The sequence below is a fragment of the Malania oleifera genome, chromosome 10 (assembly GCF_029873635.1).
Source record: "Malania oleifera isolate guangnan ecotype guangnan chromosome 10, ASM2987363v1, whole genome shotgun sequence".
In the NCBI taxonomy this organism is placed as follows: Eukaryota; Viridiplantae; Streptophyta; class Magnoliopsida; order Santalales; family Ximeniaceae; genus Malania; species Malania oleifera.
The window spans coordinates 79,752,257-79,768,816 of record NC_080426.1 but is presented as its reverse complement, the minus strand read 5'-3'; positions in this window follow the sequence as shown (position 1 = coordinate 79,768,816).

The window sequence follows — 16,560 nt, the reverse complement described above, 5'->3', positions numbered from 1 at the left end:
AGGGTATTATTAATTTTGTTTGAAAACAAATTAATAAAATTAACCCTATTTACCCCTCTTTAATCTCGGTAAAAATAAAAACAACCCGAGAGTTTCGGGTGCCCGGTTCATGGTTCAGTTGCCCAAACAAACATAGTGCTAAAAGGTATTTTTATGGTTCGGGCACCTGAATAAATGTTCGATTTGCTAAATGAGGCGATTCCTAAAAAAGACCACGTTTCGGGTGCCCAGTCTGAAAGTCGATTAACTGAACTCACAAGTTCGGTCGCTCGAGGCTATTTTGAACGCTAAGTTTTGGGTGCCCGGGTTGATGAAAAGTGACCTGACACAGGTTCGGTCGACTGTGGAAGATGTGTACATTTTGGTTCGGTTTGCCAAACACAAGTCAACTTGTTGACCCGTCCATGGTTCAGTCGCCTGAGGTGTTTAGAACACCAAGGCTTTGGTCCCCCAACCACTCACAAAATTTGGCCTTTCGGTCCAATTTTTCTTGAGATAATTCCCCTCATATATTATGTGATATTGGGGACTTAGTGCACTATGTGTAGGAACCTAACGTCCAACTAAGGTCGTTTTGAGCATACCTACCTATCATGCATGATGCACATTATTACAAGCCATATTGAGGTACAGTCCATAATTAAATTACATCCCAGAATAAAGAAAAATGAGAATAACTACAACTACAACACAATTTTCTTCAATCTTTTGTTTGATCACCGTACGCCATCATGATATGGCTTTCTGTTCGAATACATGCGTAGGGTGAACCTACATGCAAGCCTCAGTACGAAAATTAATACCAAATGTATTTGTCATTATCAAAACCAGGATATGACAAACTAGGTCAATAGACTCCACATGAATTGTGGAACGGCCATAGACCAAACATCTCATTTTTTCAATGTTTTTGGCTGCAAATGCTTTGTACTTAGAGACAATGAACATTTAGGAAAGTTTGATGTGAAGTATGATGAAGGTATTTTTCTAGGATATGCCTTAGATAGTAAAACCAATAGGGTATATAATAAACAAACATTAACCGTTGTAGAATCGATTCATGTAGTATTCGATCGGTCCAATCCATTTGCTTAAAGGACTGATGAGGATGAAATTGAGATTAATAAAGAATTTAAAAAATTATCTATTAAATATAATTCAGATAAGAGAAATGAAGTTAAGGAAACATCTTCTGAAGATAATCAAGTAGAAAAAGAGGTTGATGAAATACGTAAAGAATGGAAGTACATAAAGAATCACCCTATAGATCAAATTATAGGAGAACCATCGCATGGAGTAAGTACATGATCCTCACATAGAAATATGATTAGTCATTTTGCTTTCTTATCACAAGAAGAATCTAAGAATGTGAGTGAAGCAATTGAGGATGAATCATGGGTAATATCTATGCAAGTAGAATTAAACTAGTTTGAGAGAAATAAAGTCTAGACATTAGTTCCCAGACTTGAGGATAAGACAGTTATTAGAACAAAATGGATATATAAGAACCAAAAATATGAACATAGAATAGTTGTTAGAAATAAGGCAAGAGTAGTAGCTCAGGGATATAACCATGAGGAAGGAATAGATTTTGAGGAAACCTTCGCACCTGTAGCTAGAAGGAAGCCATTCGAGTACTGTTAGCTTATGCTGCTTTTAAGGAATTCAAACTGTATCAAATGAACGTCAAAAGCACATTTTTAAATGGTTACTTAAGTGAAGAAGTATATGTAGAACAACCGCCGGGTTTTGAAAATCATAAGCATCCAATTCACATTTATAGACTAACTAAAGCCTTGTATGGTTTAAAGCAAGCTCCTAGAGGTTGGTATGAAAGGCTAAGCGGTTTTCTACTAGAAAATGGATTAACTAGAGAAAAGTTTGACACGACACTTTTAATAAAAACTAAAAATGAAAATTTGCTCCTAGTACAAATATACGTAGATGATATCATATTTGGAGCGACAAATGAAGGGTTGTGTAATAAGTTTGCAAAGTGTATGCAAAATGAATTTGAGGTGAGCATAATAGGAGAACTTAACTTCTTCCTAAGACTTCAGATCAAACAAGAAAAACATAGAATCTTTATAAATCAATTGAAGTATATTAGAGACTTACTCAAAAGGTTTAATATGGAAGATGGTAAAATTCTAGGAACACCTATGAGCTTTTCTTTAAAATTAGACAAAGACGAACAAGGTATATTAGTGGATGTTAAGCTCTATCGTGGGATGATTGGCAGCTTACTATATCTGACTGCCGATAGTCCTAACATAATGTTTAGTGTATGTTTATGCTCAAGATTTCAGGCCGCACCAAAAGAGTCCCATTTATTAGCTGTCAAAAGAATATTTAGATACCTGATCGGAACCATTGAACTTGGATTATGGTATCCTAAGTATACCCCATTTGAGATTATCAGCTATTCGGATGGTGATTTTACGGGTAGTAAAGTGGATAGAAAAAATACGAGTGGCACATGTCACTTCTCAGGACATTCTTTAGTATCTTCATTTTCAAAGAAACAAAATTCAGTTGCTCTCTCCACAGCCGAGGTAGAATATATAGCGGTTGGAAGTTGTTGTGCTCAAACGTTTTACATGAAACAACAACTTATGGATTTTGGATTACACAATGACACTGATCCTATAAGATGCGACAATACGAGTGCAATAAACATCTCAAAGAATCCTATATCACATTCATGAACTAAACACATAGAAATTAGACATCATTTTCTTCATGAAATTGTGCAAAAAGGAGATGTGACACTTGAGTTTGCATGCACAGATGAACAATGGGCAGTTATATTCACGAAACCTCTTCTAGAGGATAGGTTTATCCAAATTAGACGTGAATTAGGTCTGATGTATAGTCGAGAAGTTTCCTAGAGGTACATTAGATTACATAATTAAGGGGGAGCAACTTAAATTAAAATTAACATTTTGTTAAAAATTTTCACATTTGGCAAAATTTTTTTTTACATTTGGTGTTAAACCTAAAGAATGGTTATTACATGTTAAATTATTATGGATAAATGACACATATTGATGCTCACATAAACTTTTAGACTTTAATGGTCTGATTTGCTTTTCCATGTCTATGTAAATTGAAATACTGTGTATGTTCAATTTGAAATTTGATTCAACAATATAGATATACATTAGAAAGGGGGAGAAGTAAATTTAGTACAACAGGGAGATATATTACGCAGTACAATTGTAAAACATAAAGGTTGAAATGTATTTTGATTCCAAAGATGAGATATATTTATGTCAAAATATTTTATATACCTTTTTGTTGATGTCAAAAAGGGGAAGAAGTTAGTAAAGTAAATTTTTTTTTTTTCTCTTTTGAAATAAAGGGTGAGAAGTATATAGAAGTATATACTAACAAAATTATTGCATATTCTACAATATGTATGAACTTCATTACGTGTAAACTTTATTGCTATATTGTTGAATTCTAAATTATGCATTATTTTAGGGGGAGCCTTGTTAGGCGTAACCCATTTTTGCTCGTGTGTTTGTCATCATCAAAAAGGGGTAGATTGTTGACTCTATGAGTCCAATCCTATTTTGATAATAACAAATCACTTGGTATTTGACTTGTGCAATTGAGTTTGTGAACATGATTATAATTTAGAATGCACGAACAGTAAACTTGATATGGAAGCCACGAGGAACCTAAAGTACATATTACTTGGCTCAATCCATGGAACTAAAGGAATAAAAGGATGACGAAGCAAAGCTTCAAGTTCAATATCTTCAATGGGAATGGGTATTTAGAATTGAATGTATTTACATATATCATATGATAAAATTTGACGCTCAAATATTCCCTACACTAACCTTAGGACTCATGCATTTCATGAAAGATACATTTACATTAGATCTAGGTTGAATAAATTTTTAGAAACAAAATTTTAAAGTGCTCGTCGACGAACCCCATGGCCTCATTCACGAAAGCATGAAGGCCACTAGACGATGAACAGTTTTCTTTCGTCGATAAAAATACCAAGAGCCCAAAATTTTCAGACAGTGATCTCGTTGACAAACTCAAGATCTCATCGATGAACGAGTGTTGTACACTCATTGATGAACGTACCCATTCATCGACGAAGGTAGCTACGTAAAATGACGTTCCAATGCAAATATAGACATATTAATGTTTAATCTTTATGATCCAATGACCAAAACTTAATTTGATAGCGAGAACACTATTTAAACATACCCTAAACCCTATAGACACAAGAAGAAACACTTTAGAGAGACTAATCTTGTTATCTTGTGCTAAGTGTGCCTCAATTCCAAAGACTTTGCCAGCACTCTACTGCATTCATATTCTTTGGGCAAATCATCTAAATTTTTCTTTAAAGAGCATTCATCTACACATCTTGCAAGCAATTCGTGGTGATTGAGTTTTGATCAATAAGTGATTTATTTTTGGATTCAATATATATATATATATATATATATATATATATATATATATATCAAAGGTTTTTCATCTCTTAAACTCTTATATCTAATATTTTTATTGAGAATAAAAATCCTTATTTTAGTACTTGAAAAGTTTATTTGAGAAAAGTTTTACTAAAGTATAAATCTTTGCAGATATTCAAGTTTATATTTTACACAAAGATTTCATCTTATGATATTATTGCAAAAACTTTTGATAAGCAAATCCTACGGATTTTAAAATGCATAGCCTTAAAAAATCTTGTTGAAAAATACTGACTTGTGTTTAGATCTTTGAAGATATTTTATCATATATATACATAGATCATATATTTGTTGATACACAAATATCATTGGAAACATCTTACACAATCATTGAGCTTCATGTTTTATCATATGATTATGTACTAGGAATTCTATTGTACTCACTAGCTTGGTTAGAAGCATTTTGAGTTTTGCAAAAATTGTAATATTTATATTGTATTCCAGGTTCAGGCTGTGAACCGGGATTGAGGAGGAAAGAGGCAGATTGTAAGGGAAGCTCCATCCCAGTTAAAGGAGCGGAGTTTTAATGGAATCCTTTGTTGACTCTACGAGTCCAATCCGGTTTTGATAATGTCAAATCACTTGGTATTTGATCTGTGCATTGAGATTGTGAACATGAACTATATATATACCATGCACGAAAGGATTACAAGTCATGGAAACCATAAAGAATAAAGCATACATATCTTGGCAAGATCCATGGAACTCAAAGAGTTCAAGAATGAAGATGCAAGCAACAAGTTCAAAAGCGTCATGGGAATGGGTACTTAGAACCAATGTATTTAAATTTTCATATGATTTAGTTTGAGGCTCGACATATAAACTAGAATGACTTTAGAACTCATGCATTTCATGAACATCATTAGGGGACATTCGTGGACTTAGAAATATTTTTAAAACCCCAAAAAATATTTTTATAAAAGAGCCAAGAAAGAGAGCAAAGCATAATTTTAAATTAGAAAGGAAAAATTCAGAAATTGGGAACTTCGGTAGCCTGAACTCAAAGTTCAGTCACCTGAAGAATTTCTTCAGGAGACTAAAGATTAAGTTTAGTCGCCTAAAGAATTAATGGTGAAACACAGAACTTAGTTGAGAGACCTCAGTAGACTGAACTCCACTTCAGGCACTTGACCGTTCAACTTCAGTCCCCTGACCCTGTATCCAGGTTAATTTTTTCGAAACTCTAAGGAACTTCAGTCGCCTAGGCTGTTAACCTTAGTCGCCTAAACTTGCGGGAAAACTTAAAAATCTAATTTTTAATAAGGGAACTCGCGAGATATTTTTTGATCCAACGGTTATGATTGATTCTAAGGGTAAGACACCTATATATTGAACATATAAACCCTAGTGCAAAAGCAAAGATCAACGTGAAGAGAAGAGAACATTATTATTTTCAAAGGGATCTCACTTATACATCTTGATTTCAACTTGGTATTGAGGTTTGGTAATTTGAGCTATTATTTTCAAAGGTTTTCTCATCTCATCACTTGTTATTAAATATCATTAGAGAGATTGATCTTGAGTGTTCATATACATATAAAGATTGTTTTGACAAGATCATTACTTGAGAAAGGTTTTAGCTATTGGTTGAATAGTTTTTTAATTCAAGCGTATATCTATTTTTCAAGTACCTTGTCATTGCAAAATCTACTTTTGAATATTTGTTAAGAAGTTGATCTTGAGTGTGCATATATTAAATCATTTAGATAAGATTACGACTTGAGAAAAGCTTTTGTTATTGATTACATATTTTTTATTGAAGTGAGTTTTCATTCAAAGACTTGATATTTTTAATATTCCAAAATCTTCTTGATTGAAAAGTCTAAAAGTTATCTATATACACTTGAGATAATTATTGTTGTGACAAAGTGAATTTCAAATCTTTGCAATCTTCAAAGCTATTTGTGTATTCAAAGATTTAACCTAAGTTCTCCAACGCATTGACTAACATAAGTATTTTTGGAAGATTTGATAAAAATGATAGTTAGTGAATCATACTCTCGCATATAACGATTATATCGTTACATTCATTCTGACCTTTAAGTTTCATCACATGATTGTGTATTAGGAATTTCAATTGTACACACTAGCTTTGTTGGAAGCAACTTTAAGTGTTTTAATGATTTCATTGTATTCACAGTTCGAGTTGTGAACTGAGTTTGAGGAGAGAGTTATATCTCTTGTAAGCAGCGGATTAGGAAGAAGTTGTACCTCTTGTAAGCAGCGGATTGTAAGGGAAGCTCCGTCCCAATTTAAGGAGTAGGGATTATAGTGGAATCCTTGAGTGGGTTGCTCAAGGCGAGGTCATAGGCTGGGTTTGCTGAATCTCTTAAAAACCGTGTTTGCATTCTCTCTTCCGTTATCTTTTTAATTTCCACAACACACTTCATTATTTACATTGCATGTATGTTTGTTGAATAATCTCACACGAACTTGATAAGTAATCGGTTAAATTTAGACATAGGGTCTAAGTGGTGAATAAGTTTCAAAGAATTTTTTAAAATACCCAATTCAACCCCCCTCCCTCTTGGGATCACACCTAAATCAACATCCTTGAGTGGGTTGCTCAAGACGAGGACGTAGGCTGAGGTAGGCCGAACCTCGTAAAAATTGAGTTTGCATCTCTCTTACCCTTACCTCTATTTAATTTCCGCGTAATCTTATTTCGGTGAATACTATGAATATTTTAAATATATAGGTCTACAAAGTAATTAGGTAAATTAGGTTAATTGACAAAATCACTCATTAGGTTGATTAATTGAAAAACATTAAGGTAGTTATAAGTAGCTTGCAAGTTTGTAATTGATAGTTTTCAAAATTGGAACTTGAAGGACTTAAGTTTTTAAAATACCCAATTCAAACCCCCCCCCCCCCTCTTAAGATAACACTGGAATTCACAATAGTCCTAACCATTTCTTGTAGTGATCTATTCTTTCTTTCAACAACTCCATTTTATTAAGGTGTTCGTCGTGTTGAAAAGTTATGTGGAATTCCATTTTCAATACAAAAGTTTTCACCATCTTTATTTTTAAACTCTCCACCTCTATCGCTTCTTATGTGCAAAACACCATACCCTTTTTCATTTTGAAGTTTATTACATAGGTTGGTGAGCATCTTGCACACTTCATCCTTGGAGGCTAAGAATAATACCAGGTGAACCTGGAGTAGTCATCAACTATAACGAATGCGTATTGTTTTCCTCCTAGGCTTAGTGTTTTAGTGGGGCCAAACAAATCTAGATGAATTAATTCAAATAGCATTCCAGTGGAGATTTGTTGGCTTTTTGAGTCCAATCTCTGTTTTGATGCTAACAAAACCACCAATATCTTATATGTGTCTTTTAGTGCGTGAACAGGTATTATTCAGGTCATACATAAGATCAAAAGAACATGGAAGCCAAGGCAATTCATAAAGCACAAATCTCGCATATTCCATGGAATCAAAGAGTAAAGAAGGAAGAAGAAGACATAATGTTTCAGCTGTATATGCATTTATTTTTCTATATGGTCTGTAATATATTGCATCTGCATGCATGATATGAATGTAAGCTTAGACAGAACCGTAAACATAATTTAGGGCAGACTTCGGTTGACCGACGATAGGTTTTTTAGGGTAAATTAAAATACCTAAACCTTAGAGAGACCCTAGGACCCTGCACTTCACTTAAGGAAAATAACAGGGGTAAAATATAACCTAGGTTGAAAATTGAAGGGGATTCGGCCGACCGAACTTGGCAATACATTTTTCCTCGGTCGACCGAACATTGGACTAAGTCAATAAGTTGACTTGAGTTTGGGCGACAAAACCGAATTGGTCGTAGTGCCTTCGGTCGACCAAACATATACTAAGACTTGGTTCAACAACTCGGGCACCCGAACTCTTACGTTCAAAATACCCTCGGGTGACCAAATTGGCAAGTTCGAGCTACCAAACATATGAACAGGTGACTGAACCTCAAGCGTTTTGAAAATCTCCTAGCTGGGGCAACCAAACATATTTTCAGGCACCCAAATGTTTAAAATGCGTTTTTTGTTTTGTGAGTGTTCAAGCAACCGAACCTATAGCTTGGTTGACCAAAACTCTCTGGTTGGGGTATTTTTAAATGCTAAAATGGGATTAAAATTTAATTAAACTTTTTTAATAATACCCAGCATGTCCTCAACGGTCAAAAAATTTCAGACTCTATATATACCCCTTCATAAGCCAAGATTAGTAACTTTGATTAGCAAATAATTTTCTCTCAAATATTTTTAATTGCTTGTTAATCAAAGTTCCCCAAAACTAATTTCATTGCAAAAATATTTTCCTTGGGGTAATTCTTATACTCTCCAACTCTCTTTATTATTCTTTGAAATATTTTTAACATCTTTACTTGGGAAAATATCTTGAGGGTTTAAAAATCTTTGAAAAACACTTATTGCATATTTCCTTTTTGAAACCAAAGATCATATAAATCTTTGATGTGCCTCTCATATAAATCATTTTCAAAGATTGCTAACTTTATTTAAAAAACACCCTTACTCTATTGAGCACACATTTCATAGTATACTAGAGTGTTTGCATTTGAGCTTAAATGTGTACATTTCTACTTGTATTTAGAAGCAATGTGTTATGTACAAACATGGTTTATTGTATCAGTTGGGTTCAGCCTGGATTTGAACTGGGGAGTCTTAGCCCCGTAAGTGAGATCGGTTTGGTTCAACCCAAAAATTGAACCAGGAGTCTCAGCCCCATAAGTGAGACCGGTTCGGTTCAGCTCAAAAATTGAACTGGGGTTTTTCCTCACCCTGTAAGGAGAGGGTGTAAACGGCTTCTTCTCTGACTATTTAAGTAAGCGGGTTTAGTGTAATCCTCGGGGGGTATGCCCAAGGCGGGGATATAGGCTGGTTTGGTCGAACCTCGATAACAAATATCGTGTGTCACTCTCTCCCTATCTCATTTACTTTCCGCACTTTAATTTCAGTATGTGTATTCTTGTTCATGTTTTGCTATAACCATCTTACATGCACACAGAATTAATTTAAATGAGATATGCAGCACACGTGTATGTATGCTCACACTAATAACTTAATCGTTGTATGTACACGTTTTCAATATTGAATGGGATATGAATTGTGGTCAATTGGCGTAATTGTTTAAATTAGTATAAAATATTTTAAAACCCAATTCACCCCCCCCCCCCCCCTCTTTGGATCACACCACAGTCAACAAGAACAATTGCTTCTTTTTAAAGCTTGTCTTGATTTGCTTCCCAAGTTGGCAAGCAGCACAAACTTTGTATTTTGTGAACTTTGTGTTGGATAAGTCCTTAACTAAGTTCTTTCTAGCTAACTTGGACAAGAGATCCATGCTAGCATGTCCTAATCTCTTATGTCATAGCCAAATGAATTCATTTAAGGTTGTAAAGCATTTTACATCTTAAGATACTAGGTTTTCAAAGTTTTTGCAGTATATTTTCTAAACCCGATTTGCAATGAATAGTATTTCATGTTTTTCGGAGTTTTCAACTATGCATTTATCCTTTTTAAATGTCATGTTAAATCCTTTATCACTAAGTTGACTAATACTAAGCAAGTTATGTTTTAACCCTTCAACTAACAATACATTTTCAATTATTAAAGTGGGTTCCTTATCGACTTTGTCAATGCCGATAATTTTTCCTTTAGAATTGTCTACAAAAGTGACATATCCACCTAACTTTAGGGATAACGATGTGAACTTGGACTTATCTAACATCATGTGCCTTGAGCACTCATTGTCCAAGTACCACTTGTCTATTGAAGGGGTGGACCTAAAACATACCTATAAAAGGATTCGGGTTGTTACTTTTGGTACCTAAACCTTCTTAGGTCCTTTTAGGTTAGTTTTAGAGGTTTCTTTGATTCTCCACACCTTTTTGGTTTTAACACGTTTTCTTTTAAATGGACACTCAAATTTAATATGTCCTTTTTTCTTACACAAGAAACATGTGGTGTGTGCATATGCATTGGTTAAGGAGGTGCTTGAGTAGTTTTTAGACTCTCTTACAAAATAGCCCATGTAGAGATTCTTTTTCCTCCTATTTTCTATTCCATTAAATCCAATGCCTTCTTTGTCTAAGGACATCTTTTGAGACCCAACAAGTTTGTCAAAATTTTCCTTTCCTCTTGTGAAATTGTAGATGATTTTAGATTGAACTTCTATCTTTCTTTCTAGACTAGTTATTTTTTAGTCTTTCACATTCTCACAATTGGCTTGTAATTTTACATTCTCTAGTTCTTTTGACATCTTGTTGATCTTACTCTCTAGTTCAGCAATATATGAGTCCTTTTCTTTTTCAACAGATTGAGTTGACTCTAATTTATTCATTAACATGTCATTCTCACTTTTTAGTATGTTGTTTCTTTTAGACACTCTAACAAAGCTTTTATGCAATTTAAATAGTTCAATTTTCTTTTCAGTGTATGATGGCATGCTATCAAAGGATTCATTGCAAGATTCATCACTAGAGTCATTGAATGAATTTTAGTAAGAATTTACCTCATCATTTATTGCCATGAAACATAGATTTGCCACTTCCTGATCACTCGAGTTGCTTTCCGAGCTGCTTGAGCTAGAGTTGTCCAAAGTTGTGGCCTTCATTGTCTTCTTCTTTTTCTTCTTAGATTCTTTCTTGAGCTATGGACAATCAAGTTTTATGTGACCCACATTTTTGCAATTATAACATGTTGGAGAATATTTTTTAGTTTCTTTCTTGCTTGTTTCTCTTTTGTCCATTTTAGATCCTCGAAATTTTCTAGCAAATTTCTTATTCTTTTTAAAGAATCTATCTTGTCGTTTGGTGAATAAAGCTAGGTCATCATCATCCATCTCTTCACCTTCCTCATCACTCGAGCTTTCTTTGGAAGCTTTAAGTGCAATGGATTTCTTAGATTTGCCAACTTCAATTGATCTTGCATTAATGATCATCTCGTACGTGAGAAGTGACGCAATGAGTTCATGTAAGGTTATAGCTTCTAGATTCCTACCTTCGATTATAGTTGTGGCCTTGGGTTCCTAAATAGGTGGAAGTCCTCTAAGAATTTTCCTAATTGTTTCGTAAGTTGGGTAGTTTTTCCCAAGTGTATTTAGGGAGTTTATAATTTGGGTGAATCTAGTATACATACTTGATATAGATTCTTTTGGGTTCATCCAGAAGGCTTCATACTCACTAGTGGGCATGTTTATTCTACTTATCCCTAACATCTATGGTTCCTTCATAGGTTATCTCTAGTTTTTCCAAGATTTCCTTGGTAGCCTTACAACCCATTATCCTATTAAACTCATCTGCATCAAATGCACAATACAAGGCATTCATTGCACTAGAGTATATCTATAATTGTTTCATGCCAGCCTCATTTTTTTTGTTTTCTTCCTTAGGAGTTTCCTTATTTTCACTAATTTTAGAAGGAACATAATTTCCTTGGATTACAACTCTCCAAATTCTTCAATCTATCATTTGCAATAATATTCTCATTCTTTGTTTCCTCAAGGTGTAATTTACACCGCAAAATATTGGGGGTCTAGTGAGGGATTGTCCTTCACCGAATGGGGATAAACCTAGGTTAGCCATTGTGATCTTTGTGCAACTACATATTAGGATATGCTACGACCTATGCTCTGATACCAATTGGAAGTAATGGTGTAGTCCCATAAGGGGGGTGAATTTGGTAATTTAAGATTTTAGTGCACAGAAGCTTGATTAATTTTAAAAATTAATTATCACTTGCCCTCACTATTTCAATCACCATGAAAAAACTAAGCAGCAAACGGCTATACCAATAAGCAATCCTAAATATATAAAATCAAAACACAATTCTTATTTTATTTCCAATAGATTAATATAGGTGAATAGATATTTAACCATACAAATATTAATCTTGTGTTCAAGCAATGAATATGTCAATATCAAACAATCCCAACAAATTTAACCAAGCAAATATTCTTTTTGTATATGAACAATTGATCAACCAAAATGAAATTATCTCGGCCGATTAAATCAATTTAGAATTTGCAATTATAACAGCGTTTGATCTCAATATGTATTTCAATCATTCAAAACATCCACAAATCTATCTAAGCATTCATACCAATCCCAAATCAAAAAACCATTTAATCAGATAAATATAAGTTTATATGTGTGAGAAATTTAAAGAGATAAGGGAAAGAAGAACACTAATTTTTTACAAGTTTCGGTGGCCTGCCTACGTCCTTGCCACAAGCAATCCAGTGAGGATTTCCATTAATCTCTCTATTCAATAGGTAGAGTTCCCTCTCTATTTTCAGTAGGAAGAGACTCCACTCAAACAAGAACACCCTTTTGCTTGTTCGATTCTATCCTAGAATTGAAAGTTCAAAACACAATACAGCAACATATTTTCGTACAAGTAAATACTCTCTCAGAAGAGTGGATTTGTACAATATACAATCACTAATGAACTCTCAATAAGAAGATGGCATGAAGCTCAAGAGAAATCTAGGGTATTCTAGATTGAGAAATATGAAAACAAAGATAAAAAACCAGGGTTTTATTTTCAACAGTGAAGAACAGTGCACAGCAGCTTTAGAAGATGAAATCAATATGATTTTTGTGCGATTGAATTGATTGGAATTTCCCTAATACGATTAGGGTTTCATTTTAATAATGGGTTTTGAAATTTGAAAGTATGCCCAAAATTTGCTAACAATATCTTCTAAAAATGGTAAGAAATTGCGTTGTTTAAAACTTAAACCACGATACTTCAGTCACCCAAGCTTATGCCTTGGTCGTCCGAACCATTAAGAAATAGGAATTTCAAAACAGGAAATAGCGCTTTGGTCACCCGACACTTTATGCGTTTTTTCCATGGCAGTACTAGTTCGGTTGCCTGACCCAAAGGTTCGATCGCCCAAACACACTGATTCCAAACCAGTTTGTTCTGTTTGTTGTGAAATTCAATGTTCTTTATTTCAAAACTCTTTTATGTTCTTTTAAAAATATATTTCAACTTTGAAAAGACATCTTCTGAGTTTTAGAAATAGGTTTCTAAGTCCAATTTTATCCAATGAGCTTCATAAACATACTTAATATTGAGAATTACTTACATAAGACTTCTAATACAATATACATCAAATAAAAACTATGTCCTCATGTAATAAAACTTCAACTTCATCCAAGCTTTAGCCAATCTTCATTTAACTTGTATCCTTCATGCCTTTTAAGCTTTAAGTATGATCCAATGTGCTTGTGAGTTATGATACCTATAAATTTACTTGAAACACAATTAGATTCCTTAGTTTGTTATCATCAAAACAGAGATGAAACCTTGTTAGGCCAATAGTGTACAGTCTAAAGAAAATAGGTTCGGGAGTACGTTTGAGTGTAGGGAAGGTGGTGGACCAACCATTCTAAGGAGGATTAGGCATCTAGCACCCTACAACACCCGTTCAAAGAACGGTTACCGCTATGTGTATTTGTGTGTGTGTGTGTGTCTGTGTGTCTGTGTGTGTCTGTGTGTGTGTGTGTGTGTGTGTGTATCCTAATTGAGAAATAAAAAAAAATGATTAGGAAGAAAATAAAGGAAAATACCCTTTAATCATCTAGTGAAGAATCATTGTCCAAGAGTCTAAATAAACAGGGCTAAAAGCCTTGGCTTACTTTTGTTTGAAAAGGGGAAGTTAGCCTTAGAACCTTAATGTAAAAGAAAACATAATAATGAGGATGATAATGATAAATATTTTGTTTTAAAAACATCAAGTTTGTATTACTGACTTGAAAATCAAAGTTTAGGAAAGGTGCACTGGCTTTGTATCACAGGTCTTTGAAGAACAAGTTTAAAAGCTTTTTGATGAAATGCATGATATTTTTGAAAATCTAGGGCTTCATCATCGTTCTTTAAAAGGAAAAAATTTGAAACTTTTGAAAAAGGAAAAGAAAGGTTTGGAAAGTTGTTAAATTGGAAAGAGATTTAAAGGACATATTTACTTTAGGGAAAGGAGAGGCTCAAATTTGTTCCTAGCGAGGCCATCCCATCATTAACCAGGTTGAAGGTTTGGAATAAAATTTGAGAACAACAAACATGCGAGCACAAAACGGTTGGACAACATATATTATTTAAAGAGAATCTAGAAATAACCAAGCTCAAATAATCAAAAGCACATTGGAGATGAATTATGATGCAAGAATATATGTAAATTCATGATAGAAGCAAATTTTCAATGCCCACAATTACCTCTCACTAATAAAAGCAATTTCAATTATGCTATCAGACCCTTTTAAATAACTTATTTCTCCAAGTAAAAAAGTAAAGGGAATCTATTTTACCAATGTAAGCCGCTAAATTGAACACAAGGGTTGCCACAAATACATATTTATGCACCTTTCTTCCATTAAAGATACAAAGCAAAAAAATGATTTTAGCATACAACCAAGTAAGGATTCATAGTGATCAAGCTAGAGAGCAAACTCACTTTCATGCATCCATTCAAAATTAAGAGGGACCTATTAATCAATTGAGCAACCAACACACAATCCATGCCTCTATTTCATTCAAGAGCCTAAATAAAGGGTGACTTAAATAAGCCAAAGACCAAGCCAGTTTTATGCATATATTCAAAAATAAAATAGGCATGCTAATTAAAGAGATATTGCAATCATAGAAGTTTTCAAATTGAAACCCAGCCATAACCCTAAAATCTTAAATGAATGTAATGAAACCTTGGTGGGGTAGCCTAGCAACCTATGTTGCTTTCCACACTAAAACCCAACCTAGCTCTTAAGATAAGATCCAAAAACCTTGAAACACCACAAACACAATAGCCCATGCTACTGCCTAAACAAAAAAGAACCTAAAATAAAACTCCAACAAACCTAATGAAACCCTTGGAAGTACAATGCAGCAACCCATGTTGCTGTATATTGAAGAAAAAAAAAAACCCTAGCTGACCCTCAAAATAAAACCTAATAAAATCCTATTGGACTCAAGAGAGCCAACACAACAGCCTGTGCAGTTGTTTAAATGAAAAACCCAGCTATCTCCCAAAATAAAACCTTAAATGGAACCTAAGAAAATATTGTCGTCTACAAAAAACCAGTTATAACCTTAAATAAAACCCCAATGAACCATAAAAATAGCCCACACACAGTTGCCCATGCTACTTCCTAAATAACCAGTTAAAACCCTTAAAATAAATCCTTGCAATACCTAAACAAAAAACCACCGGTAGCCCATCCTTCCGCCTAAATAAACTAGCTAAAAACCATTAAAACTAAACCTACAAGAGCTTAAAAAACCACCCCACATGGTTGCCTATATTGTTGCCTCAAACAAGCATGCAAACCTCTAGAAAACTAACTAACCTACTCCAAAAAAAATCCAAACTCCATGGTTAGATGAAAAAGAGAATAAAATAAAGAGAAAGCAACTACCTTTGCCTTCTTGCAACCCCACGAAACATTGCCACCAAATTTCTTGATGCCCAAGGCAGCCTTCCTGCCCTACCATCATCCTTCTCCTTGTAAGCCCTAACCTAGTTTGCCTTCCTAACTCTCTAAGACGAACCCTAATAGTCCACTTACCATGCAAAACTCAACGGCCGTAAAATGACAATCTAACAACCCCCCTAATTACTGTTGCTCACAACTCCGTAGTAAACCCCAAAGAAAATAACACCCAGTAGCCCCCCTTTTGTTACTTTACATCAGTTGCACGCTACCATAGCTACAAAAATCCCTAATTTGCTTCAAAGCTCACTTCTTTAGACACAAATACATAAGAAAAATCAAACATAAAGCACGTAATCATTAAAGTATAAACATAAAAATGATATTTTGCATGGAACTCATACCTTTTGAAGATGTACTCCTTTTTGTGTGCTTTCTTCTCTTTCTTTTCTTTCTGTTGGTTTGTAGCCCTAGCTTCTCTTATCCTTCTTCTTCTTGTGTGGCCATGCCTCTACGCTAGGCTACCCTCTCCTTCTTCTTCTTAGGATGTCATACCTCTCTCTCTCTCTCTCTCTCTCTCTCTCTCTCTCTCTCTCTCTCTCTCTCTCTCTCTCT